We start from the raw sequence: 14,145 nt of genomic DNA, 5'->3' as shown, positions 1-14,145 counted from the left end.
GCAATAGGGAAATGAAGAGGCATAAAGTAGGTACCCTTGGAAATTCATTCTTAGGGAGTAAGAACTCATGGGTTTTTGTTAGCATGAAAGACACGACCTGAAAGCCACTGTTCGGTGTAATGCACACCATCAGATTGAATATTCATATTCAATTCGGCGACAACCTGTAAGATCTTCAAAGAAGTCGGATTATTTCAGATGTGCGATCGACTCATCCAAACAGATTCAGCTCAGTTTAAAACAACATACGACATGGGTTTAATGTAATAAGATTACCTAGGACACTTTATGTCATCTCTGATAGCTGTACTCTAATTTCGCTATTCACATCAGACATGTTTAAACATCTTTTGAAGCCTAAATCAGGCTTTCCCCAGATGGTGAACCCTTGGGGGTTCATAACAGAACTTATAAGGGGATTGTGAGTTGGTGAAAAACTGATGAAGTCTAATCATTAAATCAAGGCTGAACAATGAATCACAGAAAGAAAGATATGCTGAATGTCTAATAATCAGTTAAAAAGCTGTGATTTAATATGTTCTGTTGTTTTCATCAAATATATGTTTTATAACTGTAAAAATAATTATACAGTATATGCAAGAATGATTGCGACTGAATCTTTTTGCCAAGTTGTGCAGTCCTGCATATACATAAAAAACTAAACAACCATAATAAAACATTTATGATAAATATATTTTGTTCATTTACCAACATCACAGAATTACGAATATGCTAATGTGCTGATGAAATACTGAAATATGACCTTAAATATTTAACATCTAATCCATGTTTTCACTTAGTATTAACAACTGGTTAGCGAAGACAAATTACCATTTCTATTTAGTAGTAGCATGCATTGAAAGATGCTTCTTGTGAGTATCAGTGAATTCCAACAGATTTACTCACTTTAATTAGTCAAAGTCGCTTATACTTATCTTTTAAAGAAAAGACAACTAAACACTTTTAAAGCAACAGATTTAAATCAGGTTTTCCTCAGATGGTAAACCCTTGGGGGTTCATAAATGAACTGCAAAGGGGATTGTGAGTTTGTGAAAAGCTAATAAAGTATAATCATTAAATCAACGCTAAAAAAATTCATCACAGTTAAAGATATTTGCTAAATGTTTAATAATCAGTTAAATGGCTGTGGTTTAATATTGTTCTGTTGTTTTTATCAAATTTATGTTGTACAATTGTTAAAAATAGCCATATATGAAAAAAAATATTGCAATTTCATCTTTTAGCCAAGTTGTCCAGTCCTTCATTCCAAAGAGGGAAGAAATCACTTTCGCGAACGCTCACGTTCAATCTGCCCAGTTGGTGGAATGAACTCCCTAACTGCATCAGAACGGCAGAGTCACTCGCTGTTTTCAAGAACAAAACTAAAAACTCAACTATTTAGTCTCCACTTCACTTCCTAATCTGCAATTGCCTCTCTGGATATAACACTAACTGTACTCCCAAAAAATAAAAATAAATAAATAAAAATAAATTAATAAATTACTAAAATACTACTAATACTTTCCTTCTTAGACTGTACAGCCCTGAAACTTGCCTATAGCACTTATTCATTGTTGCTCTTATAGTTGTGTAAATTGCTTCCTTGTCCTCATTTGTAAGTCGCTTTGGATAAAAGCGTCAGCTAAACGACTAAATGTAAATGTCTAAATGTAAATATAAAAAACTAAACAATCAAAATAAAACATTTACTAAAAAGACATATTTTTATTTACCAACATCACAGAACCACAAATATGCTAATGTACTGATGAAATATTGAAATATTACCTTAAGTATTTAACATCTAATGCCCTGTTTAGACGTAGTATTAACAAGTGGTCAGCTGAGGCTAGTGGTGGGAAGTACGAATCATTTTACTGACTCAGACCTTTGAGTCGTTCATTGATTTGAAAGAATCTTTTTTCGAGTCATTTCAATCATTTTGGCACAATATTATTTAAATGTTTCGAGTTGCTTCCAAACTTATCTACAACTAGCCCAAACGTTATCACACTACAAACAAGTCATAACTAGAATGCTGTCAAAAAGAGAAAATAATCATTTATTGTTTACCTGGTCTTTTGTCTATGATTATATCAGCTCACCTCTTCTGACGGGTCTTCAAATTTGAGTGGTTCGTTTACGTCACAATGACAGTCCCACATACGTTTAACCAATACACACATTCTGAGCCTGAAGGAGTTATGATTAGTTCACCTTTTATGTCTTATGGTTTCTGAGTCATTCGTTTATAACGTGACAGCATGTACAGAGAGATGACTCTAAACCGAGAACTTTTTCTAGCTCTAAATGCATATGATTGGCTTCTGTCTTTCAATTAATGAACAAAGGACTTAAACTGAGAATTTGAGAAATGAACAGATCAAATCTTTTTCCGGCTCTAAACGCATATGATTGGCTTCTGTCGTTTACGTGATGAATGAATGACTCAAACTGAGGAATCAAGAAATGAACGGACCAAATCTTTTTCCGGCTCTAAATGCATATGATTGGCTTCTGTCTTTCATGTGTTGAACGAAAAGCTCTAAACTGAGCAATCGAGAAATGAACGGATGAAATCTTTTTCCAGCTCTAAATGCATTGGCTTCTATCGCAAATAAATGAATCACTTACTGGGAGGACTCATCGTTCTGGAGTCGTACAAAAGATTTGTTCAAAATTAACTAATCGTTTAAAAACTACCCATAGCTGAGACAAATTACCATTTTTATTTTGGTAGTAACATACATTGAAATATGCTTCTTGCGACTATTGGAACATTCCAAAATTGATATATCACCCTCCAAAGGTCACTTCTGTGTGCAAACAATCCTATTAAAAGTGTCATTCTGAAGTGCTTAAAACTGGCAAATTCGAAGGGCCGTTCGGAAAGAAGGATTTTGAGGGGTACAACTGATGAGCACTTCGGGCTCCCATGATCCATAGCACAGGGATGCTGATTAGTATATTACTGCATACCATTCCTATGCCCTAATCCCTTCAAAGGGTTAACCTTCAGGAGTGACAGCTTTGAAGAGATTAGGGCATAGGGTTGAGCCCTTCTTGTTTTTGACCCTTCCCTTTTATTTCGTCACACTCTGAATAACAAATTAGAGCAGTCAACGTAATGCACATGTACTTTTAAATAAACAAACTAATGTTACCGGCTTAAAAGAGAACAGACAAGCAATCAAAACAAAAAAGGATGTAGATGGTAATTATGACTTTAAGTGTAGTCTGTATAATGCAACAAGATATCTGCTTTGAACAGTCTTTTTCACATGTGTCCCATAATCACACATCATGTTAAGTAAGTGTAAGTTAGTAGATGTGATCTTTTGTGGCTATAAGAATGCATTTGGCCAGATATTTACTCTTAAATTAGAGAATTTCAAAACATTTTAGACTCCATTTAACATGAATGGAAGTCTATGGGGAGAAAAGTCCAGAGTGACCGCAGCTTAAGTATAGTATGGTTAATACACTGGTCTTGAATTGTCAATGTATAAGCATTGAGTTTTTACATTTCCAATTGTAAGTGTTTGTTAGTACACTTTTGGTTATCCCTGTTGTTTGGTTTATGTGTATGTGGAGAGTGGAGTGCACACATAACAGTAATCTGGCAAAAACTTTTAGTGAGCCTCAGATACATTTTAAACACATGTGAAGAACCCTGAGAGAAATAATATAAATAGACATGTTCCAAATGCTATACTCTGATAAGTAACACGTCTTGTTTATCTCTAAGAGCAGTTTGAAAGAACAGTGCACTCAAGAAGTATCGTTCAAATTCTGTGAAAAAAATGAAAAGACCTATTACTGGGGTTTATTACAATTTCAGCACAAAGAAGATGTGTCTGGCTATCTAATATTAAAGTAGCCTGGAAAAACAGCACTAGATTACAAGGCATTGAAATCTGAAATCTGGAGAACCCTGACACGTCACCTATAATAGCATGCTTAATGGCCTGTGTCACCATGACGGCTTCACCCATTTTGAAAATAAGACTCCATACGTCACGCTGAGTTTTTGTAAACGCTGCCATAGAAGACCTGAGGAGCGTTTGAATTAAACAGCTCAAGACACACGTAACCTCCTCCGAGGACAGAGCTGAGACTCTAGAACAGACGGAGAGAACGAGTTCAAAACTAATCAGGGTCTAATTATGCTGAAAAGATGCTTTAATCGATGACTTGCCAGACTCTGAATTACAGCCTCTCTCACGCATTGGTGCACCTTTAATGCTCTCGAATAAGAACTAGCTTCATTTTTTTTTTTTTTTTAAGAAAAGGGCTTCTTTTACCACTCAAGTACTCAGGAATTTATAGCGCAGCCATCACATTACAATGAAAGACTTGTTAATGTGACAGGAGTGCTGCTATTGAACTCTTTACAAATGTTCATATGGATGAGCGATAAGTACAGTATGTCTATATATTCTTATTCTCAGTCTCTCATACTTTTTTAAACATCTAAACTACATTATTTGAAGGAAAGAGAGTGTAAAATACCAGCTCATTTGATTTTTTTGTTTTGGCTGATTTTGTTTTATTATAAACAACAGACGCCCCTGTGGGATATTAATTAAATCTAACAACGTGTCTTGACAACATTTCTAAGGTCTCGCGGAAGTTGTTGTCAACAAGGTCATGCCTTCACAGTCACATGATGAACAGACTAAATTTACATTATGACTGTTCAAACGTGAAGCATGAAAGCAAAAAATCCTTAATTAAAACTTAAGAGGATCACAAGAATGACATTGCATTTTAATCCTGGTCTCCATGACAACAAACCAAGAATCCATCATTTTCACGAATAAGAGAGCTGTTCACATTGCTTCGCGGGGGAATCTGGATCAAAGTGCGGTGTTTTTACTCGGACCTTCACACAACAAATAGGATAAAAGGGCTGCAATTTCAGCAAACATTCTGAAGCCGTCTGAATGTCTGGTGTCTCGGCACTTTAGGATAACAAGTTCCAAGAACATGCGATGAAGCGATCTGTTGTCTACACAGGCACCCTTTATAGAGATCAAAGTGGAAAAGAGACAAACTCAACATTAAATCATCCTGATGCTAAAACTGCTGCCATTTTGAGCTGTCTTTGTAGATAAGAGCATCTGTTTTTTCCTAGTTGACGTTTACACCATTTTCAGCTAAAATAATTCAGCTAAAATGACAACATGTTTGGGAAATATATATATATATATATATATATATATATATATATATATATATATATATATATATATATATATATATAAATATATATATATATATATATATATATGAGCAATATCACACGAGTTGCAGTGCGATATGACTGTATATCGGCACTGGTGGGAGGCATGGATTGGCAAGTGTGATTTATGAGTGCATTTATACAACAGTTTGACTGCAGAATCGTGTATATAAAAAAGAAAATCAAACACGGAGAGTCTCAAAAATCCTTTTGTATGAGGAACTACTTTCCTCCACCGTTCATACACATCTGCAGCTGGTCAGAACAGCAGAAACCGTGAGCTACTTCACCAATGCCACTTTACAGCTAGTATTTGAACAATTCTCTAGCATAATGGCTAAAATGATCATAAAACAGGTGATTTTGCTCACATTTTAAGATTATTAGACTGAAATGTCATCAGTCTACAGTAATTTCCCAGTATTTCTGTGTTGCAATCGGGGTATCACAATAATTAATCCTGAAAAAGCCAAAGCAAAGCAAACACTACCAGATTATTATTCTATAAATTCAGCACTACAACATACAAAAGAGAGATATCCACTCAGAGAGTCACTAACCAGTTTTATAATGATTTAATCAGCTGTAGTTTGAAATTTATGCTACGTTTTTCCTCCCCTAAGCAATTATTATGAGATCTCTGTCGCCATCTTGTGGTGGAACTTCAGCCCTCTTTGCTCTGCTCAATAACAAGGTAATGGCCGCCGACACACTAAATCTCCAAAATTATAAATGTTTAAAAATAGGCACTATCCTTATAACAAACTGCATAGTTGCAATCTAAACAACTACATTCTCACCTAAAAACGCCTCAAAAGCACATTATGTTGTCCAACAGCAGCAGCATTTGTCAAACTATAGTGAGTTTATTCCTCTGCTTGTCTCTGTATATGGGCGGAGTAATACACAAGGGTGAAGAGGCTGTAGGAGTGCTGATTTTGCCTATCAGAATCGAGACAGAACTGTTGTATTTGAAGTTCTGTATGTGCATGCAAAAATATGTATTCACTTTATAAGCATTTGAAAGTACCAGACCATGCTAAGTGTTTCTTGACAAAGTGACATTGGCACCTACTGGCCTGACATGAATAATGCAGCTTGGATTTGTTGGTAATTTTTACAGTGACTGACTTGATAAAGTTAGCATTTGCAACTTTTCAAAAACATAAAGAAAAGACTTTTCAGCTTCATACAACATCAAGTTTGCGCTTATCTGTAAGGATTGCAGGACTGAAATAACAATCATTTAAGCATTATAAAAAGTATATATTCTAATATTAAGAGGGATAGTAAAACCTAAACAAAAAGTCTGTCATAATTCACTCACTCTGCCCTTGTTTCGAAGCTGTTTAAGTTTCTTTCTTCTTTTGATCATTAAAAACAGTATCTTTTCTCAACTATAGAAAAATATTTTTAATATACATGACAGATTTATTTATTTATTGCAGTTTTGGTGAACTATCCTTTCAAAATACAATTATTAATTGCAATTTTTCTAAGGGATTTCTGATAAACACTAGATTTTTGGCAAAAACACTGCTCTATAGCCATATTAAAAATAGAAGTGAATAGCCATTCGGGTGCATTGAGATCAGAATCTTATTTTCATTAAGTGCTCAAGTGATAAATAATAAATAACTAAACAGGGGGAAGCCATTTGTCAGTGATATTGCAATTTATGACTGATGTGGCAGGTCTGTGGTTTTCTATCATCACTACATAATGCACCTGAACATGGACACACCGCCTGGGGTGCTGACTCTATAAATGGGGATGTCTGTTTTATCTGCTTTGCAACAGAGAACTGGTATTGACAAACACCTTGTTTCCTGAACCAGAATCAATGTGCACTGAGAGGCCCTCGGTTGTGTCATCAGGGAATGAAACAATGACTAAACTTTGGCCAGCAAGATGTGCTGTTTTTATATTAAAAGTTCATTTAAATGGTTACATTCACAATTATTCATTTAGTGATATCGCTTAATGACACATTTCTCATCAGAACAAATTGTTGCTGTTACTTTTTAAGATAGATTTTAAGAACTAAATTGCCCATGGCCTGAATAGACTACTTGCACAGAGCTTCGTTACGCTGCTTTTTAAAAAGTGCAACTTCAGTACTTTCCTGTTGTGAATATTTTCAAAGTGTTTTAGTAATTTATTGTCATGTATTAGTAACCTAATAAGTGACAATTAGGGCCAGTACACACCAAGCTGATGGTCACACACACAAGTCGACTCTCATCTGGTTAACATTGGAGCTCCTTGGCCCAATTCAGTGTTGAATTGGCATCGAACCACTGGATGAAGGGAGCACTTTGATTGGTTATTCAGCAATAAATCAGAGCAGAGTGTGAAGTAGTGAAATAACATAGCAAGTAAACAATTCAAGCCAAGAAGGAACCAAAGAATTCTGGCTGTAATTTGGCTACATTTCTCAAATATATGGATTATTAGATTATCAGACATATTTAAACGAGCAAAACCCTCCGTAGTGAGTGACAGTTACTTTGATAATGGTACTAAAAGCTGTTTTGTTTACATTTTGTGCCAGTTGGAAGTTCAGTTTTCCTTTGCACAGAACGCTACTCTCTTTCAGTCGGCTTTTGTCCGTTTGGTGTGTTCACGTGCAACAATTTATTCCACATGTGATCCAACGCGAGACGACCAAGAATTATTGTATAACAGAAGATTTAAAAATGCAAACATTTGGCAATAGCCGCGAGTCATCCTTTCACATTCTATAAGCTCCAATATGAACTAATAGTAATATTAGTCGGCCGTGCCGCAGCAGGATTACTATAACATGATAAACAGAATTACTAATAACGGAACATTAATCAACTTACAGTCATGCACGCACGTTTACCACTCATCAATATGAGGAGAAAAGGAAAATGAAAGCAAACTAGACCATCACTGACAGATTGCCGTCAGTGTTCTGAACACACCCATCTAGAGCGAGTGCACATCAATACGTCTGTTTAACACTCAATAAGGAATTTAGTACAATATAAATACTACAGCACTGTTAGCGCTTTACGGTTTATGACTAAATTAAATAGTGTATTTTAACATAGCTAAATTATTTTATGGAACACACCACATTTGTTTAATTGTTTTTAAAAGTATGCAATATTGTAGGGAGTGTTAATTATCTACTGACCTAAAATCTTTTCCTAGCATAATCTTTTCTTTTAGCTATTTGAAAGACACTTTAAGAAACACTGACAATTCCGCTTAACTTAATATAACTTAACATAAGAGTAGGCTATACAGAACAGACAGCGACCCAACATCACAGCGATAACGTTAGTGACAACAGTGGTGTGAACAGTGTGAAATATGTATACGTAATATCTAACGTTACTACAACATCAAGTGAATATTTTATTGACATTTACATATTTATTAAGTTATTTTAAAACCGCTTAGGTATAGGCTATATGATAGGCTAGCCTATGTGATAAGATTTCTATGTGACCTTAAAAATAACTTTGAAAATAATTAATTATATTTTATTTTATTTTATTCAATTTCCTACCTCTGAAAATGTCGTTTTGTCTTTTGGACTCAGTTGCTGTTTCCTGGACTAATGTTACAATCAAGAAAAAGGTATGCACGAAATATACAATGTGAATAGTGTGATTTGATTAGAAAACGAACCAATCATGTAGTGCCATTGTCAAACAAACTGCACTTTTGAAACGGTTCTTTTCAGAGAATTGAAACACGTGAATCACTCTCAGAAACAAAGGAATAATATTTGACTCTTTGAAAGGTCCTTTGTGTATGAATCATCTCTCTCAAATAAATCCTTAATTTTTTCATGTCTAATTCCAATAAATATATGAACTAATGACTGAGATGTTAGAGCTAATTATATATTAATACTGATTTGCGGTTGACAAAATGGGTTTGAAGATTTAGTCTTTGACAGTGGTTAAAAGTAACAAATTACAAATACTCAAACTATTGTAATTTGAGTAGTTTTTCTAAGGAATTAAAATTTACTAAGTAGTTTTAAAAATGTGTACTTTCACTTTCCCTTGAGCACATTTTTAGTGCAATATCGGTACTTTACTCCTACTATTTTCATTCAAATTGCATACTTTATTATTTCTTGTCTATAGGGATTGGCTGAGAAGAAAAATCAGTCCTGTGATTCCTGTCCAATCAAATCGTACATAGAAACTAAATAGCATCCTTTTGAACAAACTCATGATGCTTTATAAAGGCAGCAAACCGTTTTGAAACATGAAAAGTGTCCAACAAAATCTTTAAATGAAATGAAATGACTGTTTAGACTACCCAAATGGCCTTAAACAATCACTAAATTCACTACATAATGTTACGTTTTCACACGCTCACAAATTGCAAGTAAACACATCAGGTGTTCACAGCGCAATACTTACTACTCATTACTTTTGAGTATTTTTAAGGGGCTACTTTTTACTCATAGATTGAGTAATATTTACAACAGATACTTTTACTATACTTGCACTACAGTCTTGCACTTGCGTCTTTCGAATGGGATGTTAAACCGAGGTCCTGACTCTCTGTGGTCATTAAAAATCTGGTGTGTGGTCTGGCACAAAATGGCTGCCGTCGCATCATCTAGGTGGATGCTGCACACTGGTGGTGCATGAGGAGATTCTCCCCTATGTGTAAAGCGCTTTGAGTGCCCAGAAAAGCGCTATATATCAAGTACTGTTCAGGTCCTAATGAATTGGTTCAGGTGTGTTTGATCAGGGTTGAAGCTGAACTCTGCAGGAAGGTATAGTCTCTAAAATTTGATTATTTCAAAAAGTTACTTTTTTTCCTTATTGTTGTTAAAGTCTGATCCTAATTTCATCATATCATGTGGCATCAAGAGCAAATATAATATAGATTATATTTCTTGAATCTAGCTAAAAAAGCGATGGATACAGTTTCAGGTGAACCAGGTTCATTAAAAACACTCATTCCTGCCCAACATACAAATATAATATAGAATAGATATGTGGATGTGATCACTGATTTAGCACGGCACAATAAATATACAATGCGAATAGTGATTTGATTAGAAAACAAACTAATCGTGTAGTGCCACAGTCAAACAAACTGCACTTTTGAAACAATTCTTTCTAGAGAATCGAATCGTGCAAATCACACTCAGAAACAAATGAAACTCTGAAAGGTTCTTCATGTCTCTTACATACATAAATACTTAATTTTTCATGTCTAATTCCAATAAATATATTAACAAATTAACTCAGACGTTAGAGCTAATTATATATTAATACTGATTTGCAGTAGACAAAATGTATTTGACGATAGACTTTATGAGTCTTTTATGTACTTTAATGAATAACCATAGTGTGTCAGTTGTTTAGAGCAGGAGGTGACCAAAACTGTTCCTAGAGATCTACCTTCATGCAGACTTCAGTTGCAACCCATATCAAACACACCTGCCTGTAATTATGCAGTGCTGTTCAGGTCTTAATTAATTGGTTCAGGTGTGTTTGATCAGGGTTTGAGCTAAACTCTGCCGGAAGGTGGATCTCCAGGAATTGGGTTGAGCACCCCTGATTTAGAATCTCTAAAATTCGATGAAAAGTATCTCAAAAACTAACAAAAACGTTCTTTGTTAAAGTCTGACCCTAAGTTATAATTTCATCTTATTACGTGGCATCAAGAGCAAATATAATTTAGATTTTATTTCCTGAATCTAGCTAAAAAGCGATGGATACAGTTTCAGTTGAACCAGGTTCATTAAAAAAACTCATCCCTGCCCAACATACAAATATATAAGTAGCTAGATATGTGGATTTGATCAACGACTTCAGTTCACTGAAATAACAATAATGACAAACAAATACAAACGTATCTAACAACACATTTTTAAAGAGACTGAAAGAAGTTAACGACAACCTAATGTAAATATCGCCTCCACCAAAACGTAAGCAGGCATTCCATTCTGAGAGGATGGCAGTGTAAACCTGTGTAACAATCAGTGTGCCAATGAACGTGAATAAGAACATAATCTTACCAGCATCAGATCCGCGGAGCGCAGCTACAAGTGCCCTCAGCTCCATCACCGCAATAGCGCGCAGGAACGCAGAGAGTCCTTCACTATTCCTCACATTCATTTACCTGCGACTGGATGGCGATTTTCCATTCCTGCCCTGCCCGTGTTTTGAAAATATGTTTCTTTTAAGCGAGTAAGTACATCTGTCTGTCTCTCTCTCGCGCGCGCTCGCTCTCTCGGATACAGCACCAAAATGGTTAATGCACTGGAGAGATTGCGGGTGCTGAACACAAATACCCAGTTTCAAACTGAGTACGACAGGTTAGATCACCAGAGGGGGGCCGAGAGTCACTGTCTCAGTAATTAGGAAACATAAATTATTAAATATGTCACATTACGCTTCTTAACACAATGATAGTATAGGGTCAGCAGCTTGGTTTGTGGGGATTTTAATGAGGACTGTCTTATCTGGGAATATTAGCTTTGGGTAAGTGCGCGTAAAATCTCACACACGCAATTAGATTAAATGCAGAGCCTGTTCAAATGGTTTTGATGGAGAGGGAAGTTTCAAACCAATTGGAATGGTGACTGGAGGCGATCAGTCTATAGTTGAGTTATCGTTAAGACTTTGCACGTCTTTATGGAAATTGGAATGAAGTACGTTTTGTACTTCGTATTCTTTTTTATTATTCTTCTTCTTTTTATTCTTCTTTATTTATTTATTTATTTATTTATTTATTTATTTATTACTGACAATGTTTCTACAATCATTATAATAATTAAGTTGATAAACTATGCTTAATAAGAAGCTATGCATGCTTCTTATAATGTTTTTTCATTAGATCAAGACAAACACATTTGCATTTGTGCAGTTCTTTTAAAAAAGGTAACAAAACAGTTTATTTATTTATTTATTTATTTATTTATTTATTTATTTATTTATTTAATAATTATTTTAATTACAACAAATCATAAAATTTCAATGGTTGCAATTATGTTAACCCTTGTGTATCTTTTAACAGGTATTGTAACCCCATGGTTGATCTTCAATTCTTAGGTCTTAATTTAATTTAATTTAATTTAATTTAATTTAATTTAATTTAATTTAATTTAATTTAATTTAATTTAATTTAATTTAATTTAATTTTCTTTTATTTTACTTTATTTTATTTATTTCATCAAAATGTATAAATACATTTTAAAAAAATAATTTGTTTGATGGTTTATTGTTGATTGTTTGATTAATTTACTCTTGTTTCCTTTCAGAAATCTATTTTACACTCAGTAAAAAAATATTTGTTAAAGTCAAGACCTTCAGGACAAAATATTCATATTGAAACTCTTTAAAACTGTATTTTAGGTTGTATCCCAGTGTCATTTAAGCAAGAAAGTCCTACATTCTTTGAAAATCTTCTATTTTCATGGCAACATTCCTCAAGTTTTGCCCATGGAGCATATCCATTTGCCCATGGAGCATAAATATACTTTTTTGAGCACTTCAGGGAATTAAATTAAAATAATGTAAGTGTGTTGGTAAATCTGACTTTGTTTTCAACAAACTGAGAAATGTGTATGTGATTATTTTATTATATTAATAATGCATTATTTAAAAACTATAATAAATCAGTTTAATCAATAATACAGGATATTGTAATAATCAAAATATATGCTTATATGGAAAATATATTATTAGTATATCTTATATTAATATTGTATATACATTATTATATAGTGCTGTCGCCCCACAGCAAGAAGGTCGGTGGTTTGAGCCTTGGCTGGGTCAGTTGGCATTTCTGTGTGGAGTTTGCATGTTCTCCCTGTGTTCGCGTGGGTTTCCTCCGGGTGCTCCACTTTCCCCCACAGTCCAAAGACATGCGGTACAGGTGAATTGGGCAGGCTAAATTGTCCATAGTGTATGAGTGTGAATAAGTGTGTATGGATGTTTTCTAGAGATAAGTTGGAGCTGGAAGGGCATACGCTGCGTAAAACATATGCTAGATAAGAAAATAGAAAATAGCCTAGATTTTAAAATAATGCATTCTTACCATCAGAACTTTTGCCAAAAAAGATATCTCTGTCAGTAAAAGCACAACAAATATTAATATACAACACTTCTATAAGTATCTTTGATTACATTTACATTTAGTCATTTAGCAGACGCTTTTATCCAAAGCGACTTACAAATGAGAACCAGGAAAGTATCTATGAGTATCTTTTTTTTTTTATTGACACATAAAGGTTAAGCATTTCTCATAGAAACAAATAAAGAAGCTTTATTTAAAAGACATTCAACAACAATTGTTTTCCCTATCCTTTATTCCACAAATGTCCTTAATTAAGCAGTTGGTAAGTTGTCCACTGTAGTTGTTTTGTTTGACCCATTATTTCACCAAATTGTTGAAAATTGGGCAATAGTTAACTTTTAATAGGAGAATCTTTCTTGCACATAGACAGAAAGTGAAGCGCTATTCTATTTGGTCATCATGTTTTGAATAAGTATTGAGTTGCATATTTAATTAATTAGTTTTGTTTAAGAAAGAAAATATTGTTTTGGTTACTAGGGTTTCCCAGGATCCACCACACACTGCTCCGGGCAATCCTGAAGAGAAAACACAGACGTGCTTTCTTTCTTTAAAAAAACAAACAACAACAACAACAACAACAACAACAAAAAAAAAACTACTTCTCACTCCAGGCAAGATCACAAAATTCGGCTTGCATTCAGGTCACAAATTGGAGTGACTAAACAACAACAACAACAATATGATATAAATTAATAAATAAAAGTGTAAATGCATAAATGTGTAATACAATGTGTAGGTAGGCCTATATTAAATAAATAAATAATGAAAATATGTATAATAAATAAATAAAAATAAAAACATCAACC

General features: G+C 34.1%; 1 protein-coding gene across 1 annotated transcript in view; it reads right to left on the bottom strand.

Moving 5' to 3' along the window:
• cacna1ea (calcium voltage-gated channel subunit alpha1 Ea) overlaps window positions 1–11,565 on the bottom strand; it is a 226,128-nt gene extending 214,563 nt beyond the window's left edge. The window contains exon 1 of the mRNA XM_087264324.1: window positions 11,277–11,565. The gene's annotated coding sequence lies outside the window, so the exon portion shown is untranslated. The remainder of the gene's footprint in view (window positions 1–11,276) is intronic.
• Window positions 11,566–14,145: the final 2,580 nt, after the last annotated feature.

Source organism: Danio rerio, chromosome 8, assembly GCF_052040795.2.
Source record: "Danio rerio strain M-AB ecotype USA chromosome 8, GRCz13ab, whole genome shotgun sequence".
Taxonomy (NCBI): Eukaryota; Metazoa; Chordata; class Actinopteri; order Cypriniformes; family Danionidae; genus Danio; species Danio rerio.
This window is presented reverse-complemented; position numbering and strand designations above follow the sequence as displayed.